Source organism: Macrobrachium rosenbergii, chromosome 50 (genome assembly GCF_040412425.1).
Source record: "Macrobrachium rosenbergii isolate ZJJX-2024 chromosome 50, ASM4041242v1, whole genome shotgun sequence".
Lineage (NCBI taxonomy): Eukaryota > Metazoa > Arthropoda > Malacostraca > Decapoda > Palaemonidae > Macrobrachium > Macrobrachium rosenbergii.
This window is the reverse complement of record NC_089790.1, coordinates 28,465,488-28,485,011: the sequence shown is the minus strand read 5'-3', so window position 1 is coordinate 28,485,011 and position 19,524 is coordinate 28,465,488. Positions and strand designations below refer to the sequence as shown.

Sequence of the window (19,524 nt, the reverse complement as noted above, 5' to 3'; positions counted from 1 at the left end):
GCATATGATATTTCCTAGATATGGTATTGCCACAGACATTCGATGGAAGGGAATGTGTTATTGTATACCGTACCTTTACTACTTCACATCCCAGTTGGCACGTAAAAATTGTTCATTTTTTACACAGTTTGAAAGTTGTTATTTTCCAAGAACTTTATTAGAAGGTGGCACTTTGTGGTCATAGATGTAATGAAAGAGTCCGCCCCCTTTTATGTCTTAATCGCGCACAGTCACTTTCGCCTGTTCTTCGTGACGTGTAACATCCTTTCACTGTCGGACACCTGGTTCTGTTCTATCCTACGGAAGCTAAGGCAAGACATGTGCTATATCAGTCTTTTGTTATGGGTACCTTTATCTTTATATTGTTTATTTGCTATCGAAAGAATAAGGGACTTTGTGTCCAAATGGTCCCCTTAAACACCGGTAGACACCGCTTTGAAAAGATGACATGCCTCCCAGTGAACTAATTAAATTTCATTCATGATTAATTACTTGTAAGACTTGAGGCTTTTCAAATCGTCGTAGTTGGCAGTGAAATCCCAGTGTTATCTATATCAAGGTCAATCCAAGGAAGTAGAAGCCCACATGACCTTGGTGTTCGGGTAGGAAGGCCAGGCACTTTGATACAAGGTCATTCCTTAAATATTCGTCCTAGAGACAATGACAAGGGACACGGCTTCAGTGTTTGATTCTTTGCTGTCCTACTAACTCCTTTCAAGATCTAAGATACTTTAACATCTCGACTGCTATGTGATATTGTACTGTTGTACTGAACGGTATTGTGTTATTAGAAATATGCAAATATATACGTGGTGTGTGGATGAATACTCGCTTTTAGAAATGTGTAAATAGATACATGTTATGTGAATGAATGCGGCTATTAGAAATTTGGAAATAAATGCACATGTGAATAAAAGCATCTGTTAATGCAGTTTGTATAGAATACATAATGGTTTATTAAAACACGGCGATATTTGTTTATGCATTTTCACAATATTCACAAAACACACACTTTATATACGTATATATACTATAGTATACATAAATACACGCACATATATATACAGTATATACTCGTATATATACAGAATCGCTTTTCGTTTCCCTGAACTCCATAATGTCCAACACACACGATTATATATATATATATATATATATATATATATATATATATATATATATATATATGTACATACATACATACATACATACATATATATATATATATATATATATATATATATATATATATATATATATATATATATATATATATATATATATATATATATATATAGTGTGTGTGTGCATGATCCAGATTAAAGTTGGATATTATGGAGTTTATGGAAACGAAAAGTGATTCTTTTAAGAGCAAACGTCAAACCGCAAAGGTAAAGCTTAATTGCAGAAAAAGCAAACTATATCAGATTCTGATAAAAATATGAAAAAAATCAGATGAAATTAAAATGAAAACATTAAAACAACAAAGGAGCTAAGTATACCTGTGTATTTGAAATCTTCATTTTAAAAAGGCAAGCGCATCATTTTTATGAAAGTTTAAATGGAAAAATATATGGAAATTTATGTGAAGTCTAGTAAATAAATATGATTTGAATAGATCCTGTAACATTAAATTGGAACTCAACTATGCAAAGAGTGGGTCTTACATCATGGTCTAGTATAAAAAATACTTAAGAGGATTGATGACATCTTCCCTTAGACGTCGATTCTCTCTCTCTCTCTCTCTCTCTCTCTCTCTCTCTCTCTCTCTCTCTCTCTCTCTCTCTCTCTCAACCCAAGAAGGAAACAACACATAAGAAATACAGTGTTAATTTTATGCGAGTCATAATGTAAGATTTCAGTTCTATCTTGGTGCATGTACATGCACCAGTTTGTGCTCATTCCTTGGCTCTTACTGATATAAAGCCCTGTTATCGGCTATGTTAATTTTTTAAACAATATTGTTATGATATCACGCCAACAGAAAAGTGCAAATTTAATGAAGACCTACGAAAGAATATAGTTGTAGACAATTGGTATTAATTTCTCAAAATAAATTTCTAAGAATGCAAGGTACCCAATATACTTCGTACTTGCTTGGTAAACCTGTTTCTTCAAAGGGAATGAGTAAGACTGTAGAGATTGTTTGAATAATATACATATAAATATACACTATATACAGTATATGTATATAGATCTCCATATATATATACTTATATGCATATATATTTTTTATATGTATTACATTCACACACATACATTATATATATATATATATATATATATATATATATATATATATATATATATATATATATATACATACAGTATATATGTGTATAGATATTGTTTAGTGTTTAACTTTTCAAAGGTGTGTTTTTATATATGTTTATGAGTCAGCAAAAGGGTGGAGTTAATCACACTCCTCTTTCATTGGCTCTTGGCAACAATGAATTTGTGTTCATTACTCTCGTTTTGCTCCTGTTAGTTACTGCGGAGAGATTACTGAGGGTGGACGAATATTGCTCACTTCCCAAGCCATGCAATTTTCAGTTGCCTCATGTGGGCGCTTTCCCATGTCTAGCACGCGCAGGCACACTTCAGGAGTGTACTCTCTCTCTCTCTCTCTCTCTCTCTCTCTCTCTCTCTCTCTCTACAAAATCAAAAGAATATAGCGTTCATTTATTTCATTCTTTTTGTAGTGTTCGTTAGGGATTTTAGGGTTTTGTTTTACTTAGTGTCTCATGATCATTTCGGATTGTACAGTATATATATATATATATATATATATATATATATATATATATATATATATATATATATATATATATATATATATATATATATATATATATATATATATATATATATATAATATATATACAGTATATATAATATATATATATATATGTATGTATATATACAATATATATATATAATATATATATACAGTATATATTATATATATACATATATGTATGTATATATATACAATATATATATACACATATATATAGTGTGTGTTTGTTTGTGTGTATATATAGATATATATGTGTGAATGCATGTATCTGGAGTGTTTTTATTACAAGTAAAAGTGTAAAATGTGAATTTGTAAAGCTATCTGGAAAGTCACCAAATTCTGAATCGCAGGTTCTATAGCTCGCAAGGATAAGAGCTCGCTCACCTCCCCGTAGAAAGTAACTCTCCATGTTTATTTCCTCTTTTCCCTGCTTCGTGCACCGAAAGTGTATTCTATAATCAAGCTATGGGAATTGTGGGAAAAATTCACACTGGTTGGGTCCTGAGAGCGGGTTTTGGCCCCTCCAAGAGGAACATAATGGTAGCGTGCGTAGGCTAAACACGTGTAAGAGCGTGCGTGGTGATGCCTTTTATGATGAAGGGGTAGACTGATGAAATGTTGTAGAAGACTCAGAATTCATTATCCTCTTCCCTTCAGATCAAGTTAGTTGGGGAGTTTGGTTGTTTGGGGAGATGTTGGGGGTCTGGGGAAGGGGGGGTGGGTGGAGCGAGGAGGGGCTGAAAGGGTTTGTAACTAGTGGTGAGAAAATACGCAAGGCATCAGCCACAAGTTGATATATCATTTTCATCATCAGATTTCGAAGAGATTAGCATTTGTTGCGTCATCGTCTTGCTGTACATTGTCTGATTCATGTTAGTACTGCCTTTGTTATGGTTTCATGTTGGTATTTCTTGTTGTCTTTATTAGTATGTTATGCAACTAAAATATAGATGACTTGGAGTCATAGGTTTGAATATTTCAAATTATAATCTCTTTTACAAGTAGAAGTTATAAGTTGTTGTTATTAAAGAATGTAAGTGCATTTTTTAATTGAGTGCTGTTGATCATGGTTAAGAGGGAGAGATTTTTTGAAGTTGTTAAAGATTTGCAGTTAAAGTTTGACTTGAATAAAAAGATTAAGAACATTTTGTTGTGATTAATAAATATCGTTCTGCTACATTGCATTTTCCGTTGAATCGCGAAATATTGTTTGGATATTTCCTGGTTCCTACGTGCTACTGATTAGATACGTTTAAGTTTAAGAAATTGGTGTAAATTTTGCAAGAAATAAGGCATCGACCACTCGGTGAATCTTTAATAACAGCCTTGATAGGAAAATCGTCTTTTGGTAAAAAAAAATCCATTCAAGTCTCATGAGGTCTTGCTCTTGTTAATTTGTTGTTTCGGTAATTGTACGGTTTATATATACCTTATAAAAATACCAAACTCTTTAAATTTATTGTTTTTTGTCGTCTGCAGTTTGTCATGAAATTACATGGCAGTAAGGAATAACAGAATATCTTCGAAGCGTGACTTTTGGTTAAAAGTTGCAGTCTGTGTAATTTCGAAGGTTATAGGTAATGATTGCTCTTTTCGTTATTTAATTATAAATTTAGAAATGAAAATATACTTCGACATTCGTTAGCCGGGTTTACTTTTTCCTTCTGCATACAAGTAATATTATACATATTTTTTGTCATGTACGATATTGGCTTCAATTAAAAGTTTAATTTATTTCTGTGAATGTAACCTTGGGTAACTAATAGTCTCATGTTTCCAGCCTTTATACTTTCAAATGTTTCGTGGCAAATAAATTTGGAGGGTGTATTTTGGAAACCCTTATTATTTTGATTTCACAGATACTCCTGCCTTGCTAACGCTCTCTCTCTCTCTCTCTCTCTCTCTCTCTCTCTCTCTCTCTCTCTCTCTCTCTCACACACACACACACACACACACAGTACTTGAAGAACTGGTTATTGGACCTTGTGCTGTAACGTCTCAATTATTTGAAACCCTTCGTAAGCTATATCACGGCATTATTTCTTTGTGAACGTATATTTGCTGAGTATCTGGTAGTGTGCATTATTGCTTGGCTTTTTATTTCTATAAAGAACTGAAGAAATCTGCAATTTTATGAGCAAGTGTAGTGCAGGGCCAAACAGACCAGTGTTTAGATATCCGAATATATTTTAATAGTGTTAATTAATTTTTATTATTATTATTCAGAAGATGAACCCTATTCATATGGAACAAGCCCACAGGGGCCATGGACTTGAAATTCAAGCTTCCAAAGAATATGATGTTCATTAGGCAGAATTAGGAGGAGGTAATGGGAAATGCAGAAAGAAGAGATCTCGCCTATTAAAAAATTTTAAAAAAATAAATTGGTAATTGAATAAATAGATAAAAATGTATTAAAATGCAAGGAGAACAGTGTTAGGGTAGTAACGCAGAATATATTGAAATTACCCGTAGCAAGCCACGAGAGTCCCTAGGGCTGTTGATATCGGCCCAGGAATGTCTCTGTTGTTGACACCTGATACGTATGGGAAGGACGCCAATCTTTTCCCGTGTCTATGTGTGTGTGTATTTTTTTTTATCCCTTCTAATAGGTAGATTGAGACCCAGTCTATGTTCCGGGTGACTGGAGTTTCACGTATTGGTGCGTTGAATGGGCTGGACTTGTGTGTAGTCTGAGGGCCAAATTTAATGTATTTGGCCTTTTTTTTATGTTCTCGAAACTTTAGTCGACCAGTATCTGCTTAGTGTTTCTTGATTATGTCGTAACTCAAATAATGTCTTGTGCTTATACGCCACACACACACATACACACATATATGTATATACAGTATATATACACATGTATATACAGTATATATATATATATATATATATATATATGTGTGTGTAAAGAAAATTCCACAACGGAGTGGTTGCTAGGCCTTTCGACACAACGGTCCTTTACTAGCAAACCGTTGTGTGGAAAGGCCTAGCAACCATTCCGTTGTTTCAGTTTTCCTTCGTGGGATTTGCCTTTCATTTGTACATTCATCGCGTTCCATATCTTCGTGAATTAGTTAAACACACACATATATATATATGTATATATATATGTATATATGTATGATATATGTATACAGTTATAAGTTTGTATGTATGTATGTGTTTATGTAAGTATTGTTGTATGTATATATATACATACGCGCGCGCCCACGCGCGCACACACACACACACACACACACACACACACACACACATATATATATATATATATATATATATATATATATATATATATATATATATATATATATATATATATACTTGGGTATGTGTTTGATAATTAATTTGTTTGTTTGTAAGTGCACAACAGGTTTCATCGAGGTCGTAGTCCGATTGTTGATTTATAAACCAGTGAGCGACTGACCTTCAGTACTTCGATCATATCACGGTTAACATTCCCCCAAAACTGTAATGAAAGTTTTGCATATCAATAAATCGGGATTTTTATCACTAGCAGAATGTATTTCATTAGTTTATCCGTAAGTGTTACGTAAAATGTTTCAAAATCGTGTTCAGGGTTTTTCTCCAATAAGTACTGCGGTTTTCATGGGCTGATTATCTCTAAATTGGAGGAACTGCATCGTTTTTTTGGAGAGGGTGATTGTTGTCGATGGGTGCGCCACAGTCTTTGTAGTAGAAAGGGAGGAATAGAGCATGCCTTACAAATTAACCTTAACTAACTTTTTTCGTGACGATTCCACTGACTGATGGCTGGGATTCAAATCCAAATCATTGGTCAGTTTTTATGTAATGTTTAGTTTGATCTTTCGAGGTCCGACGCACATTATAAGAAGAGATTTTCGTTGTAACGTGGATGTAAATCCAGAGAGAAGAAACTATGTCATTAATCAGCATATACAGTAGTCCTTCATCAGAAAATTTCAGGACTGACAGTCATTGTATTTCCTCCAGTCTATGGAACATTTGGTATTTCTTTCTACGGAAATACAGTGACAGTCAGTCCTGAAATTTCCTGATAAAGGGCTACTTTATATACTGATTAATGACGTAGTTTCTTCGCTCTGGATTTACATGTAAGCTACAACCAAGATCTCTTCTTATAATGTGCGCTGGACCTCGAAAGATCATACTAAAGATTACATAAAAACCGACCAATGATTTGGATTTGAATCTCAGCCATCGGTCAGTGAAATCGTCATTAAAAGGTTGTCAACAAATGAATGGTCCGTTTTGATATTTTCTTGTCAATTTCTTTCAACTCAAATGTGGGGACTGGAAATCAGATGAATAAAACTGAGTTGAAATTGCATCATCCGTCAGCCATGATAATTGAAAGCCTTGAAAACATACCATTTCAGTAAATCTGTTGTTTATAATTTTTTTTAGTGAACCTTATGTGATGATACAAGAACAGGAATATTGATCTCTTTTATACTGTTATTGCCAGAGTGAATAATCCTCAGCGAAGGGGATTTCAGGTATACAAATCCTTAAGACCAAGGGATTTCAGGTATACAAATCCTTAAGACCTAGGCGGTTAAAGGTTGAGAACTTGAGTAGTACGGTTGTCAGACGTCCAGTATCAAAATAATGAAAATAATGGAACACCCTGAATTGCTCTTTTGTCATGATTACAATGCGAGGTTTGGATTTTTTCATTGTTCAGTTATATCATGCTCCTGTTGTTTTCCCATTTTTTCTTGAGGATGCTCAAGCTTATTCGGGTGTGTGTGTGTGATGGGTGCTCTCACGTTTTCAAGATTAGATGTATTTAACAATTGAAGTATGGTGAGAAAAAGTGTTGTTTGGGAGTCTCGTTGCGTGCAGTAATTTGATAAGGAAGAACGGCTATTTTTTTGTGGTTTTACGGACAATAGATTTCGTTTGCTGGAAAATCTTGAACACCCTCATTACCCCATTGTGTTGGAGGAACACACACAGCTGCGAAAGCAGGGGGGCTTCTTCGTGGCTCTATTGATGCTTAATTTCACTTACTGTTTGAGTTTTCTGGTGCGTCTAGCTATCATTAAACAATTGTAACTGTTCTTTTTCATGACTTAAAGTAACCGGAAACTGATACTCTGACGTAGCGAAGTCTATGCTTTGCCAGCATTTTTCATAAGTTTAATGTTAGGTTATGTGATTAACTGGTGATATAAAGTAGCAGGAGGCCATTCTTGCTGTCGTGTTTCCTTGATATAAACCTATTTTTCGATTTACTATAAGAGTTAGTTGTATCTTGAATAATCCGCGTACTTGAACACTTCATGTATTCGTGTGGCGGGATTGTTATGAAATATTGGTTGTTAATATTATCATCATAGTCACAGGTATGTCATTCAGGCATCATGGCTGATGGTATGGTATTGCTGACAGAACTGCAAAAGTAATATGATTATGATAATGATATGTAGATCTGGGCATTTGAAAAATCTCTTCCAGTCACAAAGGCAGAAAGTCATTGAAGCAAGCCACGCCCATGCGACAGGCAGCAGGTATGTATCGAAAAGATTACCAGTGTAATTCGCCCTCCCGGGCAGTTGCAAGAGCAGTAATGTATATGATTTCATCAGAAATATTGTGTACATCAACGTGCGAGACGTGAAGCCTTCCTTGAGGGCGCTGGACGTGAGAAATGGTAGAGGATCAGGTATACTACTACCCTATAGTAAGAGCCATTCCGAATGATTTGCCATCCAATCGGCTTCTTCCCAGAAGCTCAGTTGCTCACAGTGCAGTGCTCTGATTTTCCTGATTTTAGGGCATGAAAGATTGTGATCGTTGTTTATAGAATGTTTAGCTGCGATATTTAGTAAAAGGCATCAACACTGCGCTCGCGTGTCAAGTTGAGAAATTTTATTTTGAAAAAATTTATCATATATTCTTATGCGCGCTCTCTCTCTCTCTCTCTCTCTCTCTCTCTCTCTCTCTCTCTCTCTCTCTCTCTCTCTCTCATGAACCCACTGACTAATATTGTGAACTGGTTATGAGTAGAATGAGAGAAATGGTATAAAAAAAATCGTATTGCATTATTTTGTAAAATGGAGATTTTTCACTTAGGGCTTCATTTATTGTTGTTTACGTGAGGCGCTCATTTTGATGTATGTGAATTGCTCCGCCTTTTACTATTGAAATTATATATGTCACCTTTTGGCAGAAGTAGATCAAAGATATCTCTCACACACACACACACACACACACACACACACACACACACACACACACACACACACACACACACACACACACTCCAGAAGTAGTCCTTGAAGTTTTGTACTTAATATACATTTTTCAGTAGTGAGAGTACCATGGTTCGATTACCAGGCGAGGGGCGGTTTTATGGGTCTTTCCGTTTAAATCTATTGTAGGGTAATTAGTTTCCTTTAAGTTGGCAGGTGGTAGTGGCTCGCAGCCTGAGTTCAGTGGACATATAGCTAGCTAACGGATATATTCCAAAAACTGTCTATCTATTTCTCTGTCTATCTGTTTGATGTATATATATATATATATATATATATATATATATATATATATATATATATATAAAACTTTATCAATTACACAATTGTTCTGTGCATTAATTACTGACAGGACCTCTCCAATTTGTCATATATATACATTATACATACATACATATATATATATATATATATATATATATATATATATATATATATATATATATATATATATATATATATATATAAGTATATATACATACAGAGAGAGAGAGAGAGAGAGAGAGAGAGAGAGAGAGAGAGAGAGAGAGAGAGAGAGATTAATGACCACGTGCCAGAAGCCTAAAGTGGATGGATAGGGCAGTGCCCCTTGCATGTTCGTGACCATAGCTATTTTTGAACACAAGAAGGAAGTAAAAGTGGACGGAAACCGATGTCGTACCAATTATCGGAGTGGGGCAAAGCGTGTTCTTTATCGAGGTGGTGGTGTACTTTCACTGATTTCTTCTTGGACCTGCTTCGATTTCTTGTATTATTCGCCTGTGAAAAAGGGGACCTAAATGCTATGAGCTTGTCAGAATAATAGAAGTATATTTGGTAAACAGGAGATAGAAGTAGAATTTAAATATATTCATTTTTGTCAACAAATAGGCAGAATCTGAATGAATCTATTGAGTAGCAAAATCAATAAATGTTACCGAGTATATTATGCATTGAATAACGTATGGCAATGAGTAAAACTGAATATAGAGAATAATATAGATAATAATAGGTTGGGGTCATTGACCTTGGAAACGATGACCCTAGGAGGTCACTGGCGTAATCTGTGTCAGAGACTCGTTCCGTTGTGTACGTAATTTTCTCAGTGCATCTCATTTAAAATAATTCCACTGTTGCCCAGTCGGTAATTATATCTGTTCTGTCCGAGATGCACCGCTTGATATTGGATACTTATAGGTTAGCATTTTTGTGTAATGTGCATATGTTACAGGCAGATAGCGAAACCAGACTTTTCACGAACTGCCTCAAATTTCAGGCAGATAGCGAAATGTACTTAGGGGCATTTGATCTCCCCAAGGGCTAGTACTAAACAAAAGGAGGTTAGATTTAACACGGTGAAACAGTGATTCACCTGCACTGTTTCGCCGTGTTGATTACAAGCCCCCGGGGGTCAAATGTATTTCGCCGTGTTTAGTACTAGCCTCTAGGGGATCAAATGTCCCTAAGTACATTTCGCTACCTGCCTGAAATTTCAGACAGTTCGTGAAATGCATACTTACATATATATAACTGTATTTACTGTTGTTATGTTCAGACACCTCACACGTCTCGAACTGTCGACCTAACCGCTCAACTCTCCTCGCTGCTGGGAGAAAGGGAGCTGGTGATTTGGTACGATACATGTACATACGCTACCGGGGTCTAAGAGATGTCAGGCAGGGCAGCCGATCGAGACTACGGTCTACCCCAAAGCCAAATCAAAGTCCTTCAAAGAAGGCATCGTGCTTACCCCATACAAAAAATGGGAAAAAACCACGTTAAAAGAAGAAGATTTACTGTTGTTATATTATTGATGCGAAAATCTGCCCCTACGTTTGTCATTGACCAGTTACTTATTCCGTTAAGGAGTAAATTTAAGAAATGTCTTTATTTTTGTTTCTTATATGTTTGCATTTCACCTTAGTTGTTTGGAAGTCGTTGATAATTATTGGATGAGCACTGAATCTTAAAGTGGATACTTTCAAGTTTTCTTGCGCGGTTCTGTTTTTAGCAGCCCGCACATCCTTAACGTATTTTGAGTCATGATAAATTTAGTATTTTCACTTTTCTTGTTTTCATTTTATTCCAATCCCTTTCAAGCAGACAAGTATTAATACCACCTAGGTTTCTACCTATAAACTCATCTGCAGTTGATGAATTCAGGAAGGTCCACCTCAGCATTTCCATTTTTTTCCCCCAGTAGATCATAGGCACTTTTTAATAAATCACATTTGAGGTGTTATTGTGGCTGTATTTTGCATATTTGTATGTGTGTTGTTACGCACCTGCATACCTACGTGCGTTTAAATCCACACCCAGAACTTGAGTGTTACGGGTTTTGTGGACAAGAAATATTCGTGGCATTATTTGTGCGACCTTCCACGTAGTTGCATTATTTTTTCATTATTAATATTTTGCTTTACAGCAGTCATTTTGTGTAAATCGATTTCATGGAAGTATGCGAAGTCGATATGTTTGGGAAAAAACCAATTTTTTTCTGCCTCTGGAATGCCCAGTATTCAAAGATGTGGATACCACTGATGGCACAACATGATGGGGGATTACTAAAGGAAATGGTAACCTCACGGTGACTTTATAAGAGGAAATCGTATCTTTGCTCGTAACAGTAGAGAGGATAATTGTCAGAGTTAATGGTAAAGGGAAGTCCTGTGTAGTTCAATTATTTGACATCTTATCTGTTTGTTAAAGTTCTTTGTTGGAGCTAAAATTTAAAGTTCACGTAGTAATGGACAGATATGTCGGAAGAGTTTGTCTACTTTCAAGAGAGTCATGTTTGAAATACGTTCCTTAATAGGCTTTCATTTTACATATGCAGAAATTTTGTTGTAGAATTTGCATGTGTCCTGTTTATGTTATAGGCTAAAGTCATTCCCGGTATGTAAGGTATTCTTTTAACTTCTGCCCCATAAATTTTAAGGATTTGATGTACGCTCTCTTTCTCTCAGGGTATTTTTCATAGAAGTTTTCCCAGTTCTGTATGTTGTTGTTTTCGTTTGTCTAAACAGGGTCTCGATTTATCAGCTTCGTGGGAAATTTGCATGTTCGACATGTGTGCCTTTTGTGCAGAGTATCTTTTGCGTAAGTCGCAGTTCTATAGTCGTCTAGTTTCCTCTCCTTATGGCTACACCAAGAGATATTACCAGATATCTAGGCTGGAACGTTCCCATTGATATAGTGCATTGTGATATTTGCTCCAACAACGCGAAACTTTTAACGGCATAATTATACCTCAGTTATTGATGAGCATCCTAATACAGCTCAGATCCTAATAATCTCGTAATAAACTTACCCCTTTGTTACTATATAATAACGCGTACCAATTTACTAACCCCGTGGTTAAGGGTAATTACCCCGTGGGACCCTATTTTCCGACCCCCACCCTCTCCTCGGGATTATATTCGAAATTGTGGAAGGGCTCTATGATTTTGCTTGTATTTCTGTTTTTTTTTTTTTCGTTACTACTACTTCTACTACTATAACTAGTACTACTAGTAAATAATAATAGCACGAGATAGGGACAAGCTCAAAAGAAATCCTTTCGCAGGTTGTCGTGTGTAATAATAATAATAATAATAATAATAATAATAATAATAATAATAATAATAATAATAAAGAAGAAGAAGAAGAAGAAGAAGAAGAAGAAGAAGAAGAAGAAGAAGAAGAAGAAGAAGAAGAAGAAGAAGAAGAACATACCCATACATATTTTAATATAATATATATATATATATATATATATATATATATATATATATATATATATATATATATATATATATATATATATATATATATATATATATATATATATATATATATATATATATATATATATATATATATATATATTAAAATTGTGTGTGGTATGTTTTAGTGATTCTTCTTCTTCTTCTTCTTCTTCTTCTTCTTCTTCTTCTTTCTTCTTCTTCTTCTTCTTCTTCTTCTTCTTCTTCTTATTATTATTATTATTATTATTATTATTATTATTATTATTATTATTATTTGTGCGTAAACGAGGCGGTCTGAGAAAGGATTTCTTTTGAGCTTGTTGTCCCTATCTGGTGACACCAGGAGCTCCGGCGTCGTGTGTGTGTGACCTTTGGTGGGATCGCGTCGGTGCTTGATTGATCGCATCCTCTAGGGAGGCCCCTAAAACTAAGACTGCGACCTCGGGCACGTACTGCCCAATTTTCGTCGTAATTGTGTCAAACTCGGGCCGTAAATAAAATACTCTTGACTTTTCATGTGCTCTATATTTGATGTATTTCACGTACCTTATGGCTCGCACTCGTGCTTTCTTGAAGGGGTTGCAGTGAATTAGGTCATCAGAGCTGAAAGTAATCCGTTAATTATATATATATATATATATATATATATATATATATATATATATATATATATATATATATAATATATATATATATATATATATATATATATATATTAAAAGATTATTCGGACAGAATATAAATATGTTATTCTTGTGTTCATGTAACGGAAAGTTAATATAACCAATGTCAGAAGTCCGGAAATAATACAACCATATGTTAAAAGTCTGGATTAATGTTAACAGTATTGTTAGATAAGAAACTATTGTTAATTCCATTGAAGCAGTATGCTTATAAAGATACAGATTTTTCCGTTAAAATCTATAGTTTTGTTGTTATCACGGTTATATTTATATATATATATATATATATATATATATATATATATATATATATATATATATATACATATATAAATGTATATATTTATATATATATATATATTGTGTATATATTTATATGTGTGTGTATGTATGTACTCGTATTTGTGTCTGTATATTCCACTTTAGTCGAATGGCGTTAAATTTTTCGTGCCATACGATTTCGCCAATTCGTAATATCTTCCACTTCCCAGAGTCGGACGTACAGTATATCATTAGCCATATTTAAGATCCATTTCTCATCGTTTCCCCTTGTTTTTGCTTCCATGAGAGCTCTGGAAGTGAGGTCATGGAGGGCTTGTCTCATATACTATTGTATATGGGAAAAATACTTTTAATTATTTAAAACGCACCTCAAAGGTTTATCCATTTCTTACGCTCGGAGATTTAAGGGATCATATGATGTCCTCTGAAATTCAATGAGGAAAGTAACGCTTATGTGGAAAAGCGTACCAAAAGACATCAGTGATATGATAGCATTCTATCTGCTTATTGAGGAAAGCGACGAGTGAAGAGACAGATGAGGATTTCCATTGTGAATTCAGAAATTTTAGAAAAGAGTGAAGAACGGAGATTTTAATCCAGGCTAAATTTTTGTAAGGATATCTGCAACTGAAAAGCTATCGTGATAAAGGTATTGATTCCAGTTATTATTGGAAACAGGTTTTGCAGTCATATCATCGACAGTTCTTAGGAAATGTTTGAATCCAGTGTTCTAAATTGATGTTGGTGGTAGTACATATGTAATATGCAACCTTTGTTCTTCAATCGCAACTGGATTATCTTGCTTTTATTATAACTATGATTTCAGATCTGACATGAATGAAATACACTTTGCTTGATTGGCCTCTGTGTTATTATGTGGGTAGAAGGACCGAAAATTACGGTATTGAAAGAAGTTTTCATCGATAAACGATAAATACAGCTGTAACCTATGATTTAATCTACTACTCAGCAGTAAAAAATATTGATTTCCTCTGGGGATATATGTGAAATAGTTTTAATTCTTCCGTAGTTTGTGCCTTTTTTTTAGCGGATCATGATATTGGAAAGAAATTCATATTTATATTTTATTTTCATCTTTGTATGTAAGAAATAAAACGATTAAACACGAAGTACATTTGGCTTAAACAAGAAAGGATTACTCATCAACTATTTTGTTGTGATAAAGGAGGGCATAGTCGTTACATTTCGGACGAGAATAATTTCATGTATGAATTTTTTTGCATCTTAACAAAAGAGATCATGGTTTGTGTATCGAGAGAAGAAAAACGAGACAGGTTTCACGACTTTTAATGCAGGGGCGTAATGGCAATCATTAAATCGATTGGCTAGTGTCCGTGCACAGCTGTGGTATGTAATTTTCTTCCCTCCAGTCGTTTGCTTCAAGACTTTCCTTGAATATTTCTTTCCCTCCTTTACTGCGGCTTGCCCTTTGTTTATCAATTTCTTCATTTGAGGTGCTCGCCCTTCTGCCAATTATATATTATATATATATATATATATATATATATATATATATATATTGCGTTTAAGGGTCCTTTTGTTTTATATGTACGTCAGAAGTTTACGAGGGCAGTGAAATTGTACTTATGTAATTCTCTCTCTCTCTCTCTCTCTCTCTCTCTCTCTCTCTCTCTCTCTCTCTCTCTCTCTCTCTCTCTCTCTCTCTATATATATATATATATATATATATATATATATACTGTATATGTATGTATGTATATATTTTATTACTAACAGGACCTCATTGAAACTGGATGGTATCTAGCGGAGATATTTATTCAATAAAAGTTACAAGCTTTCCAGGACTAACAGTTCTCATTGTCAAATACTAGACAATGAGGACTGTTAGTCCTGGAAAGCTTGTAGCTTTTATTGAATAGATATCTCCGCTATCCCCTAGATACCATCCAGTTTCAATGAGGTCCTGTTAGTGATTGTATTAATGCACAGATAATTGTGTAAGTGATAAATTTAATATATATATATATGTGTGTGTGTGTATGTCTGTTCGTGTATATGTATATATATACAGTATATATATTATATATGTATACACACAATATAAATATATATGTGTGTGTGTATACAGCATGTATGGATGTGTCTCAATGCATATATGTTTGTATGTTATGTAGAGGGAAAGTAGGATTGACTCTCCTTGTATAACTCAAATTTTATGCGCACGGTATTTTAGAATTTTCATACTATATAAATGTTTATAAATTTAATTACAGTAGAAAGTCTGTGGTTATTCAGCACGCGCATTTTCTTGTTTGTTGTGTGCCCTTCATTGCTGAGTTTGGTACTGACGAAATGATGAGGACTAAAATCTGAATAGTTATAGTCTATTAGATATTGGTTAAAGTTCATTGGGTGCTGAAGTATGTAAATGGATGGACAATAGCTCTTCATTTGTGTATTTTTTCGTTTCCCTGTAGAACTATCAAGAAATTTTTCTAGTGATCTTAAGGTTGTGAAAAATAAAAAAAAATAGTTTATCTTATTTTTATTTTATAACTGCAGAGTGGTTGAGTGTGTTATGTGTCTTCTAGGCTCTTCTGCTTCATACTGCCCAGGTCAGAGGAAGGAAATCAATGGGTCGTTCACCCCAGCACTTAGCTTTTATTGAAGTGAATAGCTTGTTTGCGTGTTTGTTAATAGTTTAGGTTATATGTTGTTTTTCCTGGTAGTTTTTGTCTAATTTGTAATTGTGCCAAGACGTCTATTGCTTGGTTTCATTTAATTTAATTTTTTTTTTTTTGTAAACTCATAAGCTTGGTTAACCTCATCATCGTTTGACTCTCATACGAATGTTTTGATGAAAATATAAGAATTCTTTTGAGAATACCTGGCGATGGGAATCGCATTTTGATGGAAATTCACCTGTGAAAAAAGTGGCTGATTACAGGTGATTTTTTTCCATCGAGATTTTTATATTTTATCAACAAGTACCTTGACTGAGCAGGAAAGAGAAGCCAACGGTGAAAGTGTCTTCCGCTGAAATTGCACGACAAAAATGGGAGAAGAAAATTGATCCCGGAACCCTCCCTCCGCTCGGTAGGTATCGTGAAATTGGCGGTAACAAGATACCGGGACACGAACTTACACGAGTGGATTCGCTCCTATCATGCGGTAATGATCATATACAGAAGCTACCGAAAGGTCGCTAGGGGTCTTCTGCTTTTGGTTTGTCTTGCGTGTTTTATTTCTGTGGACGTGCTCTTCAGTGCTCTTCAATTCTCTCCAGGCTTCCGTGTTCCCTGTATTCTGTTAAGCGGGCCCTCCCATCGGCTTTCAAATTAAGAGGAAATTCTTTTATGTCTGATGTCTTGCTTAGCGATGAAAGTTGTAATTCGATTATTTCTCTGTTGATTCATTTTCTATAAAAAGAATTTTTTTTACAGATGATAAAATCACTTTCTCGTGATACAGTGTTCCTTTCTCCAACCAGTTGCTACTGCTCTCTCTCTCTCTCTCTCTCTCTCTCTCTCTCTCTCTCTCTCTCTCTCTCTCTCTCTCTCTCTCTCACACACACTCTCTCTGAAGTACCCCTCCCGCACAGTGAAACATGGACTTCAAAAGCCGTAGAGTTTTGGAAAAGTATGGATTTGCTTGTACAAGTGTTGCCACGTGAAGATTTGAATAAGTAAGAGTTATTGAAGGTTAAGGTTTGTTTACATTTTTATTGGATTACTTAGTTTTGTAAATTTGTTTGAATAAGTTGCAAAATATTTTTATGTGATTTGTTTTCATTCTTGACGTAAATCGCATGCCGCGAGATATATGACAATTGTGTTGTCATGATTTTTCGCCTTATATCAGAAGAATTTATGGAACGGGCTTCCATATATCACCCATGCACTTTGCTAACTTTGCTAGAATTTAGTCAATGGAAAAAGTACTTTTGAAAGTTTATAATTTGTTATATGAATTGTCGCGTTTCAAGATAAAATCTAGTTACTTTTATTTTTATTAATACAAAATTTATCAGAGAAAATTTTTTTTTTCAAGTCATGTAGTATGAGAACACGTTAACTTCTGTGATATAGACTCTTGTCTTGCCTGCAGGTACAGAATTACAGTGTAATTTAAATGTGCCCGCGCAATTTATGTGCGTTTACGTATGTGTGGGAGCGTCAGTGATTTTGTTCATCGTTGTAAGTGTGGACGCAGCTGAGTTAAAAATACCCCCATGAAGGTATTGGCATTCTGCTATTTGCATGTGGCATAAGGACGTTCAATTCTGTAATGAATGTATAGATTTTATACTTATATATATATATATATATATATATATATATATATATATATATATATATATATATATATATATATTGTACATATTCACATACCTTATTAAACTTATAGGCACACGAAAAGGATTCAGAGCTATAGTAACCAAATTTTTGTTGAGAATGGAGGATTAATTTTTTTATGAAGGTGATGTTGGGACATTCATGTTTCACATCATAGTTGTCTGTATATAAATATATATATTGAATATATATGCATATATATATATATATATATATATATATATATATATATATATATATGCATTTATGTATGATAGATGTGTGTGCGTGCGCGCGCGTTTTTCTATACATAATTGCGCGCATTTTTTAATGTATGTATTTACTAAACACCTACCAGTTCAGGCGTAACGCTCGTCTTCAGCAATAATAATTGCATTGATATGCGCATGTCTCTGCTGGTGTGCATCATGCATGCGTTTACAAGAAATTTTATGTGTAAGAAAAAACCAAATTGCCTGGATTTTACTACCTCCACCTTAGCACGTGGTTGTTGCCTTGCTGCCTTTCAGTATAAGATAATATTTTTCCTAATACCTGAAGTTCAATTTAAGTCTCTGTGAGGTTTTACTAAGAAGTAATTTTACTCAGAACTAATAAAACGACACTACTAATAATAAGAATATAAGTTTATATCAGTGCCATTGATCTGTCGTGAGGTTAGGGTGAGCGGAGGGCCTTGCGCCTCGTCGGCATCGAGCGAAACATTCCGTAAGTTTTCGGGTTCGGCGGAAGAAGATTTGACAGGTAGCCAAGTAGCAGGTAGTAGGCGAGCAGGGTTGGTGTGTGTGTGTTTGCCAGTGATGGACAGTTAGCGGTGGTGTTCGGCGTTCGTGAGCCCTGTCTCTCCCTCTCTCTCTCTCTTCCACCTGATTCCACCCGTCGCTTGTGTGGTACCCACGTGAGAATTGTTTGCAATGGATTACTTATGGTTTATTTCTATTATTGTGGGACACTACTCCGTGGACACTGATTCATATGTTAAGTGGTTTATCGTATCGTGTTTTGTGGAAAGATTTGTTGTTGACTAAAAGTTTCGTGTTCGTTAAAACTTTATTGTTTCAAACACAAGAAACTGGATTTGATTTAACTTCGTTATTCCTAGTGAGTGAAAAATGTTGTACTGGCGTATTAAATTAATATATATATATATATATATATATATATATATATATATATATATATATATATATATATATATATATGTATGTGTGTGTGTGTGTATATTTATATATATATATATATATACTGTGTAGTATATTTTTATATATATAAACACATATTGTGTACAGCATATATATATATATATATATATATATATATATATATATATATATATATATATATATATATATATATATATATATATATATATATATATAAACACATATTGTGTACAGACTGTGCCGCAAAATTAACACTCCCACTTTGGTCCCG

The 19,524-nt window shown here is 34.3% G+C and overlaps 1 protein-coding gene across 3 annotated transcripts in view; it reads left to right on the top strand.

The window, feature by feature from the left end:
* The window catches only part of Btk29A (tyrosine-protein kinase Btk29A), a 666,915-nt gene that overhangs the window by 159,426 nt on the left and 487,965 nt on the right, over positions 1–19,524 (top strand). The window contains exon 1 of one of the 3 annotated variants that reach the window (XM_067094351.1): positions 18,887–18,980. The exons of the other annotated variants lie outside the window; for them this stretch is intronic. The gene's annotated coding sequence lies outside the window, so the exon portion shown is untranslated. Of the gene's footprint in view, positions 1–18,886; positions 18,981–19,524 lie in introns of those variants that run through there. 3 annotated transcript variants of the gene reach the window in all.